The 18,136-nt window shown below is 45.3% G+C and overlaps 13 non-coding genes across 13 annotated transcripts; 7 read left to right on the top strand and 6 right to left on the bottom strand.

Moving 5' to 3' along the window:
- Nucleotides 1-485: 485 nt before the first annotated feature.
- Nucleotides 486-627, bottom strand: LOC148634788 (U4 spliceosomal RNA). Its single transcript, XR_015933401.1, has one exon. It is a non-coding gene; the product is annotated as a U4 spliceosomal RNA (small nuclear RNA).
- Nucleotides 628-1,282: 655 nt separating this feature from the next.
- trnag-ucc (transfer RNA glycine (anticodon UCC)) lies at nt 1,283-1,354 on the top strand. Its single transcript has one exon. It is a non-coding gene; the product is annotated as a tRNA-Gly (tRNA).
- An 833-nt stretch (nt 1,355-2,187) lies between these two features.
- Nucleotides 2,188-2,329, bottom strand: LOC148634786 (U4 spliceosomal RNA). Its single transcript, XR_015933400.1, has one exon. It is a non-coding gene; the product is annotated as a U4 spliceosomal RNA (small nuclear RNA).
- Nucleotides 2,330-2,982: 653 nt separating this feature from the next.
- Nucleotides 2,983-3,054, top strand: trnag-ucc (transfer RNA glycine (anticodon UCC)). Its single transcript has one exon. It is a non-coding gene; the product is annotated as a tRNA-Gly (tRNA).
- An 833-nt stretch (nt 3,055-3,887) lies between these two features.
- Nucleotides 3,888-4,029, bottom strand: LOC148634784 (U4 spliceosomal RNA). The gene has a single exon (XR_015933399.1). It is a non-coding gene; the product is annotated as a U4 spliceosomal RNA (small nuclear RNA).
- A 653-nt stretch (nt 4,030-4,682) lies between these two features.
- Nucleotides 4,683-4,754, top strand: trnag-ucc (transfer RNA glycine (anticodon UCC)). Its single transcript has one exon. It is a non-coding gene; the product is annotated as a tRNA-Gly (tRNA).
- An 889-nt stretch (nt 4,755-5,643) lies between these two features.
- trnan-guu (transfer RNA asparagine (anticodon GUU)) lies at nt 5,644-5,717 on the top strand. Its single transcript has one exon. It is a non-coding gene; the product is annotated as a tRNA-Asn (tRNA).
- A 1,553-nt stretch (nt 5,718-7,270) lies between these two features.
- On the top strand, nt 7,271-7,352 carry trnas-uga (transfer RNA serine (anticodon UGA)). Its single transcript has one exon. It is a non-coding gene; the product is annotated as a tRNA-Ser (tRNA).
- A 1,556-nt stretch (nt 7,353-8,908) lies between these two features.
- On the bottom strand, nt 8,909-8,981 carry trnar-ucg (transfer RNA arginine (anticodon UCG)). Its single transcript has one exon. It is a non-coding gene; the product is annotated as a tRNA-Arg (tRNA).
- A 1,177-nt stretch (nt 8,982-10,158) lies between these two features.
- Nucleotides 10,159-10,232, top strand: trnan-guu (transfer RNA asparagine (anticodon GUU)). Its single transcript has one exon. It is a non-coding gene; the product is annotated as a tRNA-Asn (tRNA).
- A 1,548-nt stretch (nt 10,233-11,780) lies between these two features.
- Nucleotides 11,781-11,862, top strand: trnas-uga (transfer RNA serine (anticodon UGA)). Its single transcript has one exon. It is a non-coding gene; the product is annotated as a tRNA-Ser (tRNA).
- A 1,556-nt stretch (nt 11,863-13,418) lies between these two features.
- On the bottom strand, nt 13,419-13,491 carry trnar-ucg (transfer RNA arginine (anticodon UCG)). The gene has a single exon. It is a non-coding gene; the product is annotated as a tRNA-Arg (tRNA).
- A 3,144-nt stretch (nt 13,492-16,635) lies between these two features.
- Nucleotides 16,636-16,777, bottom strand: LOC148634776 (U4 spliceosomal RNA). Its single transcript, XR_015933457.1, has one exon. It is a non-coding gene; the product is annotated as a U4 spliceosomal RNA (small nuclear RNA).
- Nucleotides 16,778-18,136: the final 1,359 nt, after the last annotated feature.

The raw sequence follows: 18,136 nt of genomic DNA, 5'->3' as shown, positions 1-18,136 counted from the left end.
TGTCTTCTAAACTAACCTAAACAGTGTACTTTGTTGACGAACTGTTTTCTAAAATTCTGCACGTACTGTAGCATAGCAGTTATATCCTTGAAATATTATCTAAAAGCACCAATATATTTTTTTGTAAAGCTCTATACATTTTTAAGAATCAATTAACTCATTAGATTTCCACTACAGGGGACAAACCATTTCTTATGGGGCGCAGTAAGTACAGACGTTTAAAAAGCTCCACTCATGCCGACGATGCAGCATGAAGAAGCGCAACCTAACTTTTGACAGACAAAAGCCGGGCGCCGCTACGAGCAATATGAAATCAAACTGACAGCACACGGCGTTTGGCGCTGACTCAAAAGTGATCTCGACAGACGCTGTTCTCTGCATAACGCTGAAAGAGCTAAAGAGCGTTTCTGTTGAGACGTAACAAGCTCGTTTCTTTCTACCATGATGTCACCATGACCAAATCTGTCTTTAAACACCTTGCTCAGTCTCTGACGAGACTGTCAAAAATTGCTTTCGCCGATTGTATTGCAAACCGGCGGAAGCGGGGTATTGGGAAAAGTTTTCAACTAGCAATAATCGCGCCTCGGCTAAACCTCACAGGCTACGATACTGCCACTGCGCAAAGCTGACGGTTGCCAGGCAACCGCGGGGATCCTATGGAAATCGTTATCGATCGTCTCATGGCATGTCGTTGCGGTAACGCTTCATATTTGTCGTCTTCTTCTTCTTCTAGCTTGAGGTTTTGAAGAATTTCATGACAGACAAGGGCTCCGTTGGGAACAAAGGGCGTTGTGAGAAAACCGTTGCTTATTTTCAGCAGCAGAAATACAACCCTTTAAATACAAGATGACAGAACAATGACGAAGGGCGTGCCGGGAGGAACTCATGCACTACAGAGGAAAGGGGGCGGGCACGTACAGTTCACATTCAAGCCACAAGTACTCTTCTCGGATGTTACACAAACAAATCCTAACGTCTTGAAAGCATTTCAGCATGTTTGTGTCCCACTTCCCGTGGCTGCAGAACGACTGACACGAACGGACAAACACAATCTGTGTGGCGTTTAGCGTGACATAGTCTTGCAGGCATCGTGCTGTCTCACTGCAATACTATACCGCTGGAGGAAACAGTCCATCTGGCCATGAAACTCATTTGAACGTCTAGCTACAGCAACTAACTATATCATGATTTATTCAGGATGTGTGGAATCAGCACGTCCCGGAGACAGCTTCCGAAATCGTGAGCATTCTCTGGTGGTGTCCTGCAGGGTGCCTGTGGGCGTGCGTTGGTGGTATAGTGGTGAGCATAGTTGCCTTCCAAGCAGTTGACCCGGGTTCGATTCCCGGCCAACGCAGTGGCGATTGGTTTTAAATGCTGTCATGAGCCTTGGATTGTGACTAGCAAAGCGAAGCCTTTTGAAAGAGCTAAAGCACTGCAAAACGGAATTGAAGGAGAATCTTACAGGGGATTCTGAGCGGTGTCTGCATACACGCAGTCCGATACGGGTGCTGAAAGCTTGAGCTACTCTCAATGTCATGCTGCCTTTCCCCGGAGTAAATCTGTTACATTGAAAGAATGCTTCTGGCAGGTTCAAAAAGGGACCCTTGTTAATTGGAGAAATCAATGATTTCGAATGAATTCTGTATGCGTTAAAAGACAGCTATACACAGAAAACATGCAGGACACTGCTCATGATGTCTCAGTGCGTTTTTCAAAGCCATCTGACAAAGCCCGCCCACTGAAAACTGCAGCACATCGTGTAAAGACGTTCAACTTTGTAACTACTGCACGCACAGGAAGCAGAATAAATTCCTCTTTTCAAACTGTCAAAGGTTTGCTTTGCGAACGCTGCAGGACATCGCACAATATCTTTTGAACGGGGACAAACCATTTCTTATGGGGCGCAGTAAGTACAGACGTTTAAAAAGCTCCACTCATGCCGACGATGCAGCATGAAGAAGCGCAACCTAACGTTTGACAGACAAAAGCCGGGCGCCGCTACGAGCAATATGAAATCAAACTGACAGCACACGGCGTTTGGCGCTGACTCAAAAGTGATCTCGACAGACGCTGTTCTCTGCATAACGCTGAAAGAGCTAAAGAGCGTTTCTGTTGAGACGTAACAAGCTCGTTTCTTTCTACCATGATGTCACCATGACCAAATCTGTCTTTAAACACCTTGCTCAGTCTCTGACGAGACTGTCAAAAATTGCTTTCGCCGATTGTATTGCAAACCGGCGGAAGCGGGGTATTGGGAAAAGTTTTCAACTAGCAATAATCGCGCCTCGGCTAAACCTCACAGGCTACGATACTGCCACTGCGCAAAGCTGACGGTTGCCAGGCAACCGCGGGGATCCTATGGAAATCGTTATCGATCGTCTCATGGCATGTCGTTGCGGTAACGCTTCATATTTGTCGTCTTCTTCTTCTTCTAGCTTGAGGTTTTGAAGAATTTCATGACAGACAAGGGCTCCGTTGGGAACAAAGGGCGTTGTGAGAAAACCGTTGCTTATTTTCAGCAGCAGAAATACAACCCTTTAAATACAAGATGACAGAACAATGACGAAGGGCGTGCCGGGAGGAACTCATGCACTACAGAGGAAAGGGGGCGGGCACGTACAGTTCACATTCAAGCCACAAGTACTCTTCTCGGATGTTACACAAACAAATCCTAACGTCTTGAAAGCATTTCAGCATGTTTGTGTCCCACTTCCCGTGGCTGCAGGACGACTGACACGAACGGACAAACACAATCTGTGGCGTTTAGCGTGACATAGTCTTGCAGGCATCGTGCTGTCTCACTGCAATACTATACCGCTGGAGGAAACAGTCCATCTGGCCATGAAACTCATTTGAACGTCTAGCTACAGCAACTAACAATATCATGATTTATTCAGGATGTGTGGAATCAGCACGTCCCGGAGACAGCTTCCGAAATCGTGAGCATTCTCTGGTGGTGTCCTGCAGGGCTTTTGCGGGCGTGCGTTGGTGGTATAGTGGTGAGCATAGCTGCCTTCCAAGCAGTTGACCCGGGTTCGATTCCCGGCCAACGCAGTGGCGATTGGTTTTAAATGCTGTCATGAGCCTTGGATTGTGACTAGCAAAGCGAAGCCTTTTGAAAGAGCTAAAGCACTGCAAAACGGAATTGAAGGAGAATCTTACAGGGGATTCTGAGCGGTGTCTGCATACACGCAGTCCGATACGGGTGCTGAAAGCTTGAGCTACTCTCAATGTCATGCTGCCTTTCCCCGGAGTAAATCTGTTACATTGAAAGAATGCTTCTGGCAGGTTCAAAAAGGGACCCTTGTTAATTGGAGAAATCAATGATTTCGAATGAATTCTGTATGCGTTAAAAGACAGCTATACACAGAAAACATGCAGGACACTGCTCATGATGTCTCAGTGCGTTTTTCAAAGCCATCTGACAAAGCCCGCCCACTGAAAACTGCAGCACATCGTGTAAAGACGTTCAACTTTGTAACTACTGCACGCACAGGAAGCAGAATAAATTCCTCTTTTCAAACTGTCAAAGGTTTGCTTTGCGAACGCTGCAGGACATCGCACAATATCTTTTGAACGGGGACAAACCATTTCTTATGGGGCGCAGTAAGTACAGACGTTTAAAAAGCTCCACTCATGCCGACGATGCAGCATGAAGAAGCGCAACCTAACTTTTGACAGACAAAAGCCGGGCGCCGCTACGAGCAATATGAAATCAAACTGACAGCACACGGCGTTTGGCGCTGACTCAAAAGTGATCTCGACAGACGCTGTTCTCTGCATAACGCTGAAAGAGCTAAAGAGCGTTTCTGTTGAGACGTAACAAGCTCGTTTCTTTCTACCATGATGTCACCATGACCAAATCTGTCTTTAAACACCTTGCTCAGTCTCTGACGAGACTGTCAAAAATTGCTTTCGCCGATTGTATTGCAAACCGGCGGAAGCGGGGTATTGGGAAAAGTTTTCAACTAGCAATAATCGCGCCTCGGCTAAACCTCACAGGCTACGATACTGCCACTGCGCAAAGCTGACGGTTGCCAGGCAACCGCGGGGATCCTATGGAAATCGTTATCGATCGTCTCATGGCATGTCGTTGCGGTAACGCTTCATATTTGTCGTCTTCTTCTTCTTCTAGCTTGAGGTTTTGAAGAATTTCATGACAGACAAGGGCTCCGTTGGGAACAAAGGGCGTTGTGAGAAAACCGTTGCTTATTTTCAGCAGCAGAAATACAACCCTTTAAATACAAGATGACAGAACAATGACGAAGGGCGTGCCGGGAGGAACTCATGCACTACAGAGGAAAGGGGGCGGGCACGTACAGTTCACATTCAAGCCACAAGTACTCTTCTCGGATGTTACACAAACAAATCCTAACGTCTTGAAAGCATTTCAGCATGTTTGTGTCCCACTTCCCGTGGCTGCAGGACGACTGACACGAACGGACAAACACAATCTGTGGCGTTTAGCGTGACATAGTCTTGCAGGCATCGTGCTGTCTCACTGCAATACTATACCGCTGGAGGAAACAGTCCATCTGGCCATGAAACTCATTTGAACGTCTAGCTACAGCAACTAACAATATCATGATTTATTCAGGATGTGTGGAATCAGCACGTCCCGGAGACAGCTTCCGAAATCGTGAGCATTCTCTGGTGGTGTCCTGCAGGGCTTTTGCGGGCGTGCGTTGGTGGTATAGTGGTGAGCATAGCTGCCTTCCAAGCAGTTGACCCGGGTTCGATTCCCGGCCAACGCAGTGGCGATTGGTTTTAAATGCTGTCATGAGCCTTGGATTGTGACTAGCAAAGCGAAGCCTTTTGAAAGAGCTTAAGCACTGCAAAACGGAATTGAAGGAGAATCTTACAGGGGATTCTGAGCGGTGTCTGCATACACGCAGTCCGATACGGGTGCTGAAAGCTTGAGCTACTCTCAATGTCATGCTGCCTTTCCCCGGAGTAAATCTGTTACATTGAAAGAATGCTTCTGGCAGGTTCAAAAAGGGACCCTTGTTAATTGGAGAAATCAATGATTTCGAATGAATTCTGTATGCGTTAAAAGACAGCTATACACAGAAAACATGCAGGTCACTGCTCATGATGTTTCCCGAGCCGAAACACAGTGCGTTTTTCCAAGCCATCTGACAAAGATTGCCCACTGAAAACTGCAGCAGTTGGACATGAAAAGTGCACGATAAATGCCATTTCTCATCATTTCTCTTGGCATCAGTTCTGCTATCAAATGGGACGGAGGCAACGGGCTCAGAGAGCAGGTTAAGTGCACACCGAACGCAGATGTGTCCAAGTGTCTGTAAAAGCGCGGTGCTCCGCTGGCGCTGTTCCCTAGTGGCTTAAAGTGCCTGCCTAGTAAGCAGGCGATCCTGGGTCTGAATACCAGCGGTGCCTCTCTCCGTGTCTTGTTGTGCCGAATGTCTCATTTCAGACAAACATGTACAGCTTGGTTCAGTTTAATGCAAGAATTCATTTCCTTTCTGGAATAACTTGTTTTTGAAGAAATCCATACAGCTTGTGAAAGATGAAATCCATTTCTTGGTTGTCAGTGGAAAAAGATTGCCGGCTGCAAGAAGCGCAAGTGATTGTTTTCTTTGACCAGAAACCTGCAAATGTAGGGAGCACAAGCGGCCGTCAGTCTCTGTGGCGCAATCGGTTAGCGTGTTTGGCTGTTAACCGAAAGGTTGGGGGTTCAAGCCCACCCAGGGACGCATGTCTCCGTTTTTCCAATGTAAACATCATCACCGCTAAAGAAGATGGCGCAGAAGGCTCCACAGTCGAAACGTTGTGCTTCTTTTCTTCTCTTTTCAGCATGGAGTAAACCTTTGCTTGATCCTTTGCAGCCTACGCATGCTGACACAGCTGCCTTTCTCTTAACGCGCCTCAATCATTATTCACCAAAACCATCAGCAGAATGTGTCGCCTTTGTGGTGATGTCACTCCTCTGCTTCACAAATGTCCTTAGTGACGGACCATTTCTTTCTGCCATTTTTCCGGAGCGGTTATTGATTGCTCCATCATTTCCCTCATACTTTCCAACCCTTGATTGAAAAAAAAAAAACAGAAACAGGCTGACAGGACGACAATCAAATTGCAAAAACTCATCAAAGCACTCGATAGAGTATTTGAATCCACAAGTAGCTACGAGCAACTTTGTCCTGGCTTGCATGAAAGTCGGAAAATGTCAAAAAGAAAAAGATGGTGGCTTTTTCATACCTGTTCTTTCATTTTTAGTTCGTTGGCTCTTCTGTCCATTGTCCTCCTGCCTGGCTCTTGACCTGTGACTGTCTGAACGCACACATTAGACTTTCGGGCGGGGGATTTGTCCTGAGCCTCTGTGAAAGACCCACCCACCCCCATAAATAACTGCTCTAGAAACACATGAATGCAAAACTAAACCACAGCTTAAAGAGGAGCTCCAACTCAGTGCCATACTAATGTAAACGAAGTAATACTAAGACATGTTCTTATGGATTTGTCTTACCTTGAGATATGTAATTGGATTTCAGGATTAACTTCCTCATTCAATGTAGTGGTGATTCTTTGCCTGGTCAGTACCTGGGTGGGAGACCTCCAGCGAACAATTAAGCTTGCTGCTGGAAGTGGTGTTATGAGACTCTTAGGATCTTCCAGAGGTCTCTGTCCAATAGCACTAGTTGCCTTAGAGCTGGCTCAAACATTGCTCAAGAGTCTACCTTTCACAGATGCGCAAAGATGAATGATGGGGGTGCACGCTTCAAGGAGCCTTCCAACTGTAGGGACCGATTAGAGACGATCCGTAGCATGTGTTCGTTTCCATATACGCCCCGTGTCTCAACGGTAGGACAGAGTCAAATACTGCCTCGACACGTAACAGCGTTATATTAAACCGCAGGACTTGAGGGCTGTTTTGTTTGAATGTTCAAGGCATTGGTAAGAGCGTAGGTCAAGGGCCATTGGTGCATCTCCTGTAACTGGAGTAAAAATGCTATTCAAAGTGCAGTGACTAAAATCGTCATCCACATGTCTCCGTTGTTGATTGCTTTCTGTCTAAGAACGTTCTGTTTTCATGTCCGAACGGGGAGACTTTATCATTCCAACTTGAAGCCACCCTTAAGTCCTCTGAGGTGTGTGTGTGTGTGTGTGTGTGTGTGTGTGCTTGCACGTATGGCGTAAAAGGTTTCTTAAACGGAGAGTGAACTTGAATAAAGTTGCCTCCGCTGCCGCCGCCGCCTCGCACTCCCTGTTCGATTGTAGCAAGAAGGCAGCGGCCGCGGCGCTCGCTGTAGTCGTGGCCGAGTGGTTAAGGTGACGGACTTGAAATCCGTTGGGGTCTCCCCGCGCAGGTTCAAATCCTGCCGACTACGGCGTCCTTTGCATTTGGTTGCGTGCATGCGTGTAAAAGGACCAGCTCCGTTTCGTTTTCGCTGGGACCTTTAACACTCTAAATCGCCTGGACCCGCAGCCTGTGAAATCGATTCTTCAGCACCCACGAAGGACGCTTTGCCGCTGGACACAGATACCGATGCTTTTCTGCAACGAGCTTTCCAGCTGAATTTTCTCGGCAGCTCCGTACTGAACCTGTTCTCCATTGCAACATAGCGGAGGCTCGTCACGTCTATAGCAAGGCTGTGTAGGACCGCATACGCCACAGTGACTTGTACACAGACCACATGAAAGGCAAGCAAAATACACTTTTAAAATTCCAAAGACTCACAAGGTCAGAGGAACAGCGATGACCTGAACAGATCTGTTACAGAAGTCTAGGTTGACCTTTTTAGAGCTGTAATTGCATTTTTGTTTAATAGAAGATCAAATCTACTCGCATGTACCAGCACCTTACAGTTTATTGATGTTAATTCTGTTTAAGTAATAAGATTGCTAACGATGTTGGACTTTAGCCGGTGTTTTTTAGACCAAATTGCTTACACTTCTGTAAGGAATACGCAGTACGTGCCTTTGTCAGTCATTGCTCACCATACCTGTAACTTTCTTATCTAACTCACTTCCTCAAATGGTGAAGGTCCACAAACATAAATGAAAAAAAAACCCTTGTTGTAGATGAGGTGCACAAAAAAGAAGCCCCTGATAGTGTATAACACATTTGTACTATTGCAGAGACACATGTAACATATATATATACTGTATATATATATGAAACAGAAATAGAAACAGAAACAGGAATCGCTTACTCACCTGGAGAATCTCTGTAGGAATATCTAGCATTTATCAATGGAAATAAAAGCTGCTTTAATACAGTGCATGTTTAAACTCAAACCCTCAGCTGCTGTTCTTGTTTGTTTTGGGACAAATTGCAACTGAGCATCGCATGAGCCGTTACGTACCCTTATCTGTTAGGGAATTTCAAGGGAGGAGTTAGGTCAGAATGGGTAGGCTGCAAAACAACAAGTAAAGATTTATTTCAAGATGAAACGTTGTGGCGGTTTTCTTATCATTTCAGCATGGACTAAACTTTTACGTGTTCCTTATATGCTATATGTGTATATATTAGCACCAATGTCGTTCTTAAAAACTAACATGAAATTGTCAGGGACATTCAGCTATATACAAAGACGAGACAGACAAAGTAATAATTCTGTATTAACGTGGCCTACATATTGACGCAATGATCGAACTAACTGACATGTTCTGATTCAGATCCCCTGCAGTTCATGCCAATTAGAACAATAGCAATGCTGAGTCCTCCCCACCCTACCGAGCACAAATTCAGCTGCTCTCCAGTTCTGTTCTGCATGTTTTTTCATTGCAATTGAGCTCGGAGCTGGAGATGATCTCCATACAGTTCTGTGTTCACTAGCCCGCACTTGCGTGCTAATTTACGGGTTGTGGCAAATGCTTTTCTATAGTTCATATACATGACGGCAACCTGTTACCGAGGAACCTGAGAGGTTTAAAAGCCTCACGAGCCAGGCAGGACGCGAACCTACAATCTTCTGATCCGAAGTCAGACGCGTTATCCATTACGCCACTGGCCCATAGAACATGCGCTTGCACTCCACCACAGAGAGCTCTACACTGCTACTAGTAGTACACTTCCCCATCTAAATTTTCACAGCAAGAAACTTGTGTTTCCTACTATTTTTATCAGGTTTAAAATATCATCTCCTTAAAACAGAAAAAGTGTTGATGTGTCGTGCTGAAATTCCGATTGATTTTGAATTCAAAGAAAAAAGGTTTTCTTCCAAAACACCATGAAATTGTCACATCTTGCAGACAATAGGTGTATTCCATGTTGAAAAGAGAAGACAGAAAACCATGGAGCCTTTTACAGGTGTGAGGCTTCTTCAGGTGTGAGAAGATCTCACAGTCGAAACGCTGTGTTTCCGTTCTTCTCTTTTCAGCATGCAATAAACCTATTGCTTGTTCCTTTGCAGCAGAGGCATGCTGACGTAGCTACCCAGCTGAACATCTTGCAGACTCTACAGTACTTCTCTCCTGTAGAAGTAAAGCAGGGCTTGCTGGGTGAGCTTTTGCTCCGGTAAATTAGGTCACGTGTCATGTTAAATCACTTCTTCTAAACACAACATTTGCTGGTGCTAGCTTTCCCCATTAAAAAAAGAGACATTTCCCTTACAGTACATGACATATCGTTTTTATTCTATCAATAAGTATAGAAATTAAACAAAAGAAAAAATGGTGTCGCCAAAGAATGGGAGGTGTCAAGGGCATTGAGCTCCTTGGACATGAAAAGTGCCCGATAAATGCCATTTCTCATCATTTCTCTTGGCGTCAGTTCTGCTATTAAATGGGACGGAGGCAACGGGCTCAGAGAGCAGGTTAAGTGCACACCGAACGCAGATGTGTCCAAGTGTCTGTAAAAGCGCGGTGCTCCGCTGGCGCTGTTCCCTAGTGGCTTAAAGTGCCCGCCTAGTAAGCAGGCGATCCTGGGTCTGAATACCAGCGGTGCCTCTCTCCGTGTTTTGTTGTGCCGAATGTATCATTTCAGACAAACATGTACAGCTTGGTTCAGTTTAATGCAAGAATTCATTTCCTTTCTGGAATAACTTGTTTTTGAAGAAATCCATACAGCTTGTGAAAGATGAAATCCATTTCTTGGTTGTCAGTGGAAAAAGATTGCCGGCTGCAAGAAGCGCAAGTGATTGTTTTCTTTGACCAGAAACCTGCAAATGTAGGGAGCACAAGCGGCCGTCAGTCTCTGTGGCGCAATCGGTTAGCGTGTTTGGCTGTTAACCGAAAGGTTGGGGGTTCAAGCCCACCCAGGGACGCATGTCTCCGTTTTTCCAATGTAAACATCATCACCGCTAAAGAAGATGGCGCAGAAGGCTCCACAGTCGAAACGTTGTGCTTCTTTTCTTCTCTTTTCAGCATGGAGTAAACCTTTGCTTGATCCTTTGCAGCCTACGCATGCTGACACAGCTGCCTTTCTCTTAACGCGCCTCAATCATTATTCACCAAAACCATCAGCAGAATGTGTCGCCTTTGTGGTGATGTCACTCCTCTGCTTCACAAATGTCCTTAGTGACGGACCATTTCTTTCTGCCATTTTTCCGGAGCGGTTATTGATTGCTCCATCATTTCCCTCATACTTTCCAACCCTTGATTGAAAAAAAAAAACAGAAACAGGCTGACAGGACGACAATCAAATTGCAAAAACTCATCAAAGCACTCGATAGAGTATTTGAATCCACAAGTAGCTACGAGCAACTTTGTCCTGGCTTGCATGAAAGTCGGAAAATGTCAAAAAGAAAAAGATGGTGGCTTTTTCATACCTGTTCTTTCATTTTTAGTTCGTTGGCTCTTCTGCCCATTGTCCTCCTGCCTGGCTCTTGACCTGTGACTGTCTGAACGCACACATTAGACTTTCGGGCGGGGGATTTGTCCTGAGCCTCTGTGAAAGACCCACCCACCCCCATAAATAACTGCTCTAGAAACACATGAATGCAAAACTAAACCACAGCTTAAAGAGGAGCTCCAACTCAGTGCCATACTAATGTAAACGAAGTAATACTAAGACATGTTCTTATGGATTTGTCTTACCTTGAGATATGTAATTGGATTTCAGGATTAACTTCCTCATTCAATGTAGTGGTGATTCTTTGCCTGGTCAGTACCTGGGTGGGAGACCTCCAGCGAACAATTAAGCTTGCTGCTGGAAGTGGTGTTAAGAGACTCTTAGGATCTTCCAGAGGTCTCTGTCCAATAGCACTAGTTGCCTTAGAGCTGGCTCAAACATTGCTCAAGAGTCTACCTTTCACAGATGCGCAAAGATGAATGATGGGGGTGCACGCTTCAAGGAGCCTTCCAACTGTAGGGACCGATTAGAGACGATCCGTAGCATGTGTTCGTTTCCATATACGCCCCGTGTCTCAACGGTAGGACAGAGTCAAATACTGCCTCGACACGTAACAGCGTTATATTAAACCGCAGGACTTGAGGGCTGTTTTGTTTGAATGTTCAAGGCATTGGTAAGAGCGTAGGTCAAGGGCCATTGGTGCATCTCCTGTAACTGGAGTAAAAATGCTATTCAAAGTGCAGTGACTAAAATCGTCATCCACATGTCTCCGTTGTTGATTGCTTTCTGTCTAAGAACGTTCTGTTTTCATGTCCGAACGGGGAGACTTTATCATTCCAACTTGAAGCCACCCTTAAGTCCTCTGAGGTGTGTGTGTGTGTGTGTGTGTGTGTGCTTGCACGTATGGCGTAAAAGGTTTCTTAAACGGAGAGTGAACTTGAATAAAGTTGCCTCCGCTGCCGCCGCCGCCTCGCACTCCCTGTTCGATTGTAGCAAGAAGGCAGCGGCCGCGGCGCTCGCTGTAGTCGTGGCCGAGTGGTTAAGGTGACGGACTTGAAATCCGTTGGGGTCTCCCCGCGCAGGTTCAAATCCTGCCGACTACGGCGTCCTTTGCATTTGGTTGCGTGCATGCGTGTAAAAGGACCAGCTCCGTTTCGTTTTCGCTGGGACCTTTAACACTCTAAATCGCCTGGACCCGCAGCCTGTGAAATCGATTCTTCAGCACCCACGAAGGACGCTTTGCCGCTGGACACAGATACCGATGCTTTTCTGCAACGAGCTTTCCAGCTGAATTTTCTCGGCAGCTCCGTACTGAACCTGTTCTCCATTGCAACATAGCGGAGGCTCGTCACGTCTATAGCAAGGCTGTGTAGGACCGCATACGCCACAGTGACTTGTACACAGACCACATGAAAGGCAAGCAAAATACACTTTTAAAATTCCAAAGACTCACAAGGTCAGAGGAACAGCGATGACCTGAACAGATCTGTTACAGAAGTCTAGGTTGACCTTTTTAGAGCTGTAATTGCATTTTTGTTTAATAGAAGATCAAATCTACTCGCATGTACCAGCACCTTACAGTTTATTGATGTTAATTCTGTTTAAGTAATAAGATTGCTAACGATGTTGGACTTTAGCCGGTGTTTTTTAGACCAAATTGCTTACACTTCTGTAAGGAATACGCAGTACGTGCCTTTGTCAGTCATTGCTCACCATACCTGTAACTTTCTTATCTAACTCACTTCCTCAAATGGTGAAGGTCCACAAACATAAATGAAAAAAAAACCCTTGTTGTAGATGAGGTGCACAAAAAAGAAGCCCCTGATAGTGTATAACACATTTGTACTATTGCAGAGACACATGTAACATATATATATACTGTATATATATATGAAACAGAAATAGAAACAGAAACAGGAATCGCTTACTCACCTGGAGAATCTCTGTAGGAATATCTAGCATTTATCAATGGAAATAAAAGCTGCTTTAATACAGTGCATGTTTAAACTCAAACCCTCAGCTGCTGTTCTTGTTTGTTTTGGGACAAATTGCAACTGAGCATCGCATGAGCCGTTACGTACCCTTATCTGTTAGGGAATTTCAAGGGAGGAGTTAGGTCAGAATGGGTAGGCTGCAAAACAACAAGTAAAGATTTATTTCAAGATGAAACGTTGTGGCGGTTTTCTTATCTTTTCAGCATGGACTAAACTTTTACGTGTTCCTTATATGCTATATGTGTATATATTAGCACCAATGTCGTTCTTAAAAACTAACATGAAATTGTCAGGGACATTCAGCTATATACAAAGACGAGACAGACAAAGTAATAATTCTGTATTAACGTGGCCTACATATTGACGCAATGATCGAACTAACTGACATGTTCTGATTCAGATCCCCTGCAGTTCATGCCAATTAGAACAATAGCAATGCTGAGTCCTCCCCACCCTACCGAGCACAAATTCAGCTGCTCTCCAGTTCTGTTCTGCATGTTTTTTCATTGCAATTGAGCTCGGAGCTGGAGATGATCTCCATACAGTTCTGTGTTCACTAGCCCGCACTTGCGTGCTAATTTACGGGTTGTGGCAAATGCTTTTCTATAGTTCATATACATGACGGCAACCTGTTACCGAGGAACCTGAGAGGTTTAAAAGCCTCACGAGCCAGGCAGGACGCGAACCTACAATCTTCTGATCCGAAGTCAGACGCGTTATCCATTACGCCACTGGCCCATAGAACATGCGCTTGCACTCCACCACAGAGAGCTCTACACTGCTACTAGTAGTACACTTCCCCATCTAAATTTTCACAGCAAGAAACTTGTGTTTCCTACTATTTTTATCAGGTTTAAAATATCATCTCCTTAAAACAGAAAAAGTGTTGATGTGTCGTGCTGAAATTCCGATTGATTTTGAATTCAAAGAAAAAAGGTTTTCTTCCAAAACACCATGAAATTGTCACATCTTGCAGACAATAGGTGTATTCCATGTTGAAAAGAGAAGACAGAAAACCATGGAGCCTTTTACAGGTGTGAGGCTTCTTCAGGTGTGAGAAGATCTCACAGTCGAAACGCTGTGTTTCCGTTCTTCTCTTTTCAGCATGCAATAAACCTATTGCTTGTTCCTTTGCAGCAGAGGCATGCTGACGTAGCTACCCAGCTGAACATCTTGCAGACTCTACAGTACTTCTCTCCTGTAGAAGTAAAGCAGGGCTTGCTGGGTGAGCTTTTGCTCCGGTAAATTAGGTCACGTGTCATGTTAAATCACTTCTTCTAAACACAACATTTGCTGGTGCTAGCTTTCCCCATTAAAAAAAGAGACATTTCCCTTACAGTACATGACATATCGTTTTTATTCTATCAATAAGTATAGAAATTAAACAAAAGAAAAAATGGTGTCGCCAAAGAATGGGAGGTGTCAAGGGCATTGAGCTCCTTGGACATGAAAAGTGCCCGATAAATGCCATTTCTCATCATTTCTCTTGGCGTCAGTTCTGCTATTAAATGGGACGGAGGCAACGGGCTCAGAGAGCAGGTTAAGTGCACACCGAACGCAGATGTGTCCAAGTGTCTGTAAAAGCGCGGTGCTCCGCTGGCGCTGTTCCCTAGTGGCTTAAAGTGCCCGCCTAGTAAGCAGGCGATCCTGGGTCTGAATACCAGCGGTGCCTCTCTCCGTGTTTTGTTGTGCCGAATGTATCATTTCAGACAAACATGTACAGCTTGGTTCAGTTTAATGCAAGAATTCATTTCCTTTCTGGAATAACTTGTTTTTGAAGAAATCCATACAGCTTGTGAAAGATGAAATCCATTTCTTGGTTGTCAGTGGAAAAAGATTGCCGGCTGCAAGAAGCGCAAGTGATTGTTTTCTTTGCCCATAAACCGGCTGTTAACCGAAAGGTTGGTGGTTCAAGCCCACCCAGGGACGCATGTCTCAGTTTTTCCAATGCAAACATCATCACCGCTAAAGAAGATGGCGCAGAAGGCTCCACAGTCGAAACTTTGTGCTTCTTTTCTTCTCTTTTCAGCATGGAGTAAACCTTTGCTTGATCCTTTGCAGCCTAAGCATGCTGACGCAGCTACCTTTCTCTTAACGCGCCTCAATCATTATTCACCAAAACCATCAGCAGAATGTGTCTCCTTTGTGGTGATGTCACTCCTCTGCTTCACAAATGTCCTTAGTGACGGACCATTTCTTTCTGCCATTTTTCCGGAGCGGTTATTGATTGCTCCATCATTTCCCTCATACTTTCCATCCCTAGACTGAAAAAAAAAACAGAAACAGGCTGACAGGACGACAATCAAATTGCAAAAACTCATCAAAGCACTCGATAGAGTATTTGAATCCACAAGTAGCTACGAGCAACTTTGTCCTGGCTTGCATGAAAGTCGGAAAATGTCAAAAAGAAAAAGATGGTGGCTTTTTCATACCTGTTCTTTCATTTTTAGTTCGTTGGCTCTTCTGTCCATTGTCCTCCTGCCTGGCTCTTGACCTGTGACTGTCTGAACGCACACAGTAAAATTTCATGTGGGGTATTTGTCCTGAGCCTCTGTGAAAGACCCACCCACCCCTATAAATAACTGCTCTAGAAACACATGAATGCAAAACTAAACCACAGCTTAAAGAGGAGCTTGTCATGACCGCCAGGCAGTTAAGACCAACTCTTAAGCGATCTAATCAGCACCAGCAGTGGGTGATTATTAACAAACGCCGCCGCACGAGTTAACCCACCTGCACACACTCCACCGTGCGGTACGCAGTGCTATTTTTACCATCTTTACCTGCTTCCCGCTGCTTGGTATTGAGTCTACTCTTTGAGAGCTCTACCTGGCGTTTTTCCATTACCTCGTTTATTCTGGATATTGGACTCCCCTTCTGCCTTTTCGACTTTGGACCTCGCCTCTCACCTCGGACTGTTTGCCACCAGTGTTCTCCCTGGATTACGACTTACCTTACGCCTCTTGACCACGAAACAAAGCAAAGCAGAGCAAAACAAAACGAACAGACGAAAACCCTCACGTCCCGCACTTGCATACTGTATAACGCCGTTACGTGCCCAAGCGGTATTGTATGTCATCCTAGCACTGCACCCCGGGTCGTACGGTATATGGGAACGAGCACAAGCCACGAATCGTCTCGAATCACTCCCTACAGCTGTAAGGTGCCTTGAAGCATGCACCCCCAACATTCTTCTTTGCGCATCTGTGAAAGGTAAACTCTTGAGCAAACTCTGAACCAGCTCTAAGGAAACTAATCCGATTAGACGTTACTTTGACTCATCCTTTAAGGGACCCTTGTTAATTGGAGAAATCAATGATTTCGAATGAATTCTGTATGCGTTAAAAGACAGCTATACACAGAAAACATGCAGGACACTGCTCATGATGTTTCCCGAGCCGAAACACAGTGCGTTTTTCCAAGCCATTTGACAAAGCCCGCCCACTGAAAACTGCAGAAGATCGTGTAAAGGCGTTCAACTTTGTAACTACTGCACGCACAGGAAGCAGAATAAATTCCTCTTTTGAAACTGTCAAAGGTTTGCTGCAGGACATCGCACAATCTCTTTTGAACGGGGACAAACGATTTCTTATGGGGCGCAGTAAGTACAGACGTTTATAAAGCTCCACTCATGCCGACGATGCAGCATGAAGAAGCGCAACCTAACGTTTGACAGACAAAAGCCGGGCGCCGCTACGAGCAATATGAAATCAAACTGACAGCACACGGCGTTTCGCGCTGACTCAAAAGTGATCCCGACAGACGCTGTTCTCTGCATAACGCTGAAAGAGCTAAAGAGCGTTTCTGTTGAAACGTAACAAGCTCGTTTCTTTCTATCATGATGTCACCATGACAAAATCTGTCTTTAAACACCTTGCTCAGTCTCTGACGAGACTGTCAAAAATTGCTTTCGCCGATTGTATTGCAAACCGGCGGAAGGGGGGTATTGGGAAAAGTTTTCAACTAATAATAATCGCGCCTCGGCTAAACCTCACAGGCTACGATACTGCCACTGCGCAAAGCTGACGGTTGCCAGGCAACCGCGGGGATCCTATGGAAATCGTTATCAATCGTCTCATGGCATGTCGTTGCTGTAACGCTTCATATTTGTCGTCTTCTTCTTCTAGCTTGAGGTTTTGAAGAATTTCATGACAGACAAGGGCTCCGTCGGAAACAAAGGGCGTTGTGAGAAAACCGTTGCTTATTTTCAGCAGCAGAAATACAACCCTTTAAATACAAGATGACAGAACAATGACGAAGGGCATGCCGGGAGGAACTCATGCACTACAGAGGAAAGGGGGCGGGCACGTACAGTTCACATTCAAGCCACAAGTACTCTTCTCGGATGTTGCATAAACAAATCCTAACGTCCTGAAAGCATTGCAGCATGTTTGTGTCCCACTTCCCGTGGTTGCAGGACGACTGACACGAACGGACAAACACAATCTGTGGCGTTTAGCGTGACATAGTCTTGCAGGCATCGTGCTGTCTCACTGCAATACTATACCGCTGGAGGAAACAGCCCAGGTTCGATGAGCCTTGGAATGTGACTAGGAAAGTGAAGCCTTTTGAAAGAGGTAAAACACTGCTCAAAGGAACTGAGGGAGAATCTTACAGGGGATTCTGAGCGGTGTCTAAATAAATAAATTCTTCAGCGTCCGCGGATGGCATTTTGCAGCTGGAAACAGATGTCGACGCTTTTTGAACAGAGCACCAAAAAAGCGTCTTTTTTGACGGTACAGGTATTGAGCATTGGTGGTTCAGTGGAAGAATTCCTGCCTGCCAAGTAGGAGGCTCGGGTTTGATTCCTGGCCAATGCAGTGGCTTTTGCATGCTCACCACTATACCACCAACACACGCCCACAGGATCCCAGCAGGACACCACCAGAGAATGCTCACGATTTCGGAAGCTGTCTCCGGGACGTTCTGATTCCACACATCCTGAATAAATCATGATATTGTTAGTTGCTGTAGCTAGACGTTCAAATGAGTTTCATGGCCAGATGGACTGTTTCCTCCAGCGGTATAGTATTGCAGTGAGACAGCACGATGCCTGCAAGACTATGTCACGCTAAACGCCACAGATTGTGTTTGTCCAAATTTGAACTTTCACAAAAGCATGCTAGCAGACAAATGCGCCTCAGAGGACTTAAGGCTGGCTTCAAGTTGGAATGATAAAGTCTCCCCGTCCGGTTAGGAAAAGGGAACTTTGTTAGACAGAAAGAAGGAAGTAACAATAACGGAGAATTGTGTGCAAGGATTTTAGAAGCTGCGCAGCCCTGCAGTTTCAATAGCCCTTTTGTTCGTGTTAGATGCTGGAATTGCCTTTTTTTGACGCTCTTACGAATGCGATGTCAACGAAAACAGAACAAAGCACAAAAAA

This window comes from Lepisosteus platostomus, unplaced genomic scaffold (genome assembly GCF_059453375.1).
Source record: "Lepisosteus platostomus isolate fLepPlt1 unplaced genomic scaffold, fLepPlt1.hap1 Scaffold_30_H1, whole genome shotgun sequence".
Lineage (NCBI taxonomy): Eukaryota > Metazoa > Chordata > Actinopteri > Semionotiformes > Lepisosteidae > Lepisosteus > Lepisosteus platostomus.
Note: the sequence above shows the minus strand (reverse complement) of the source record. Positions and strands in the feature narration are given on the sequence as shown.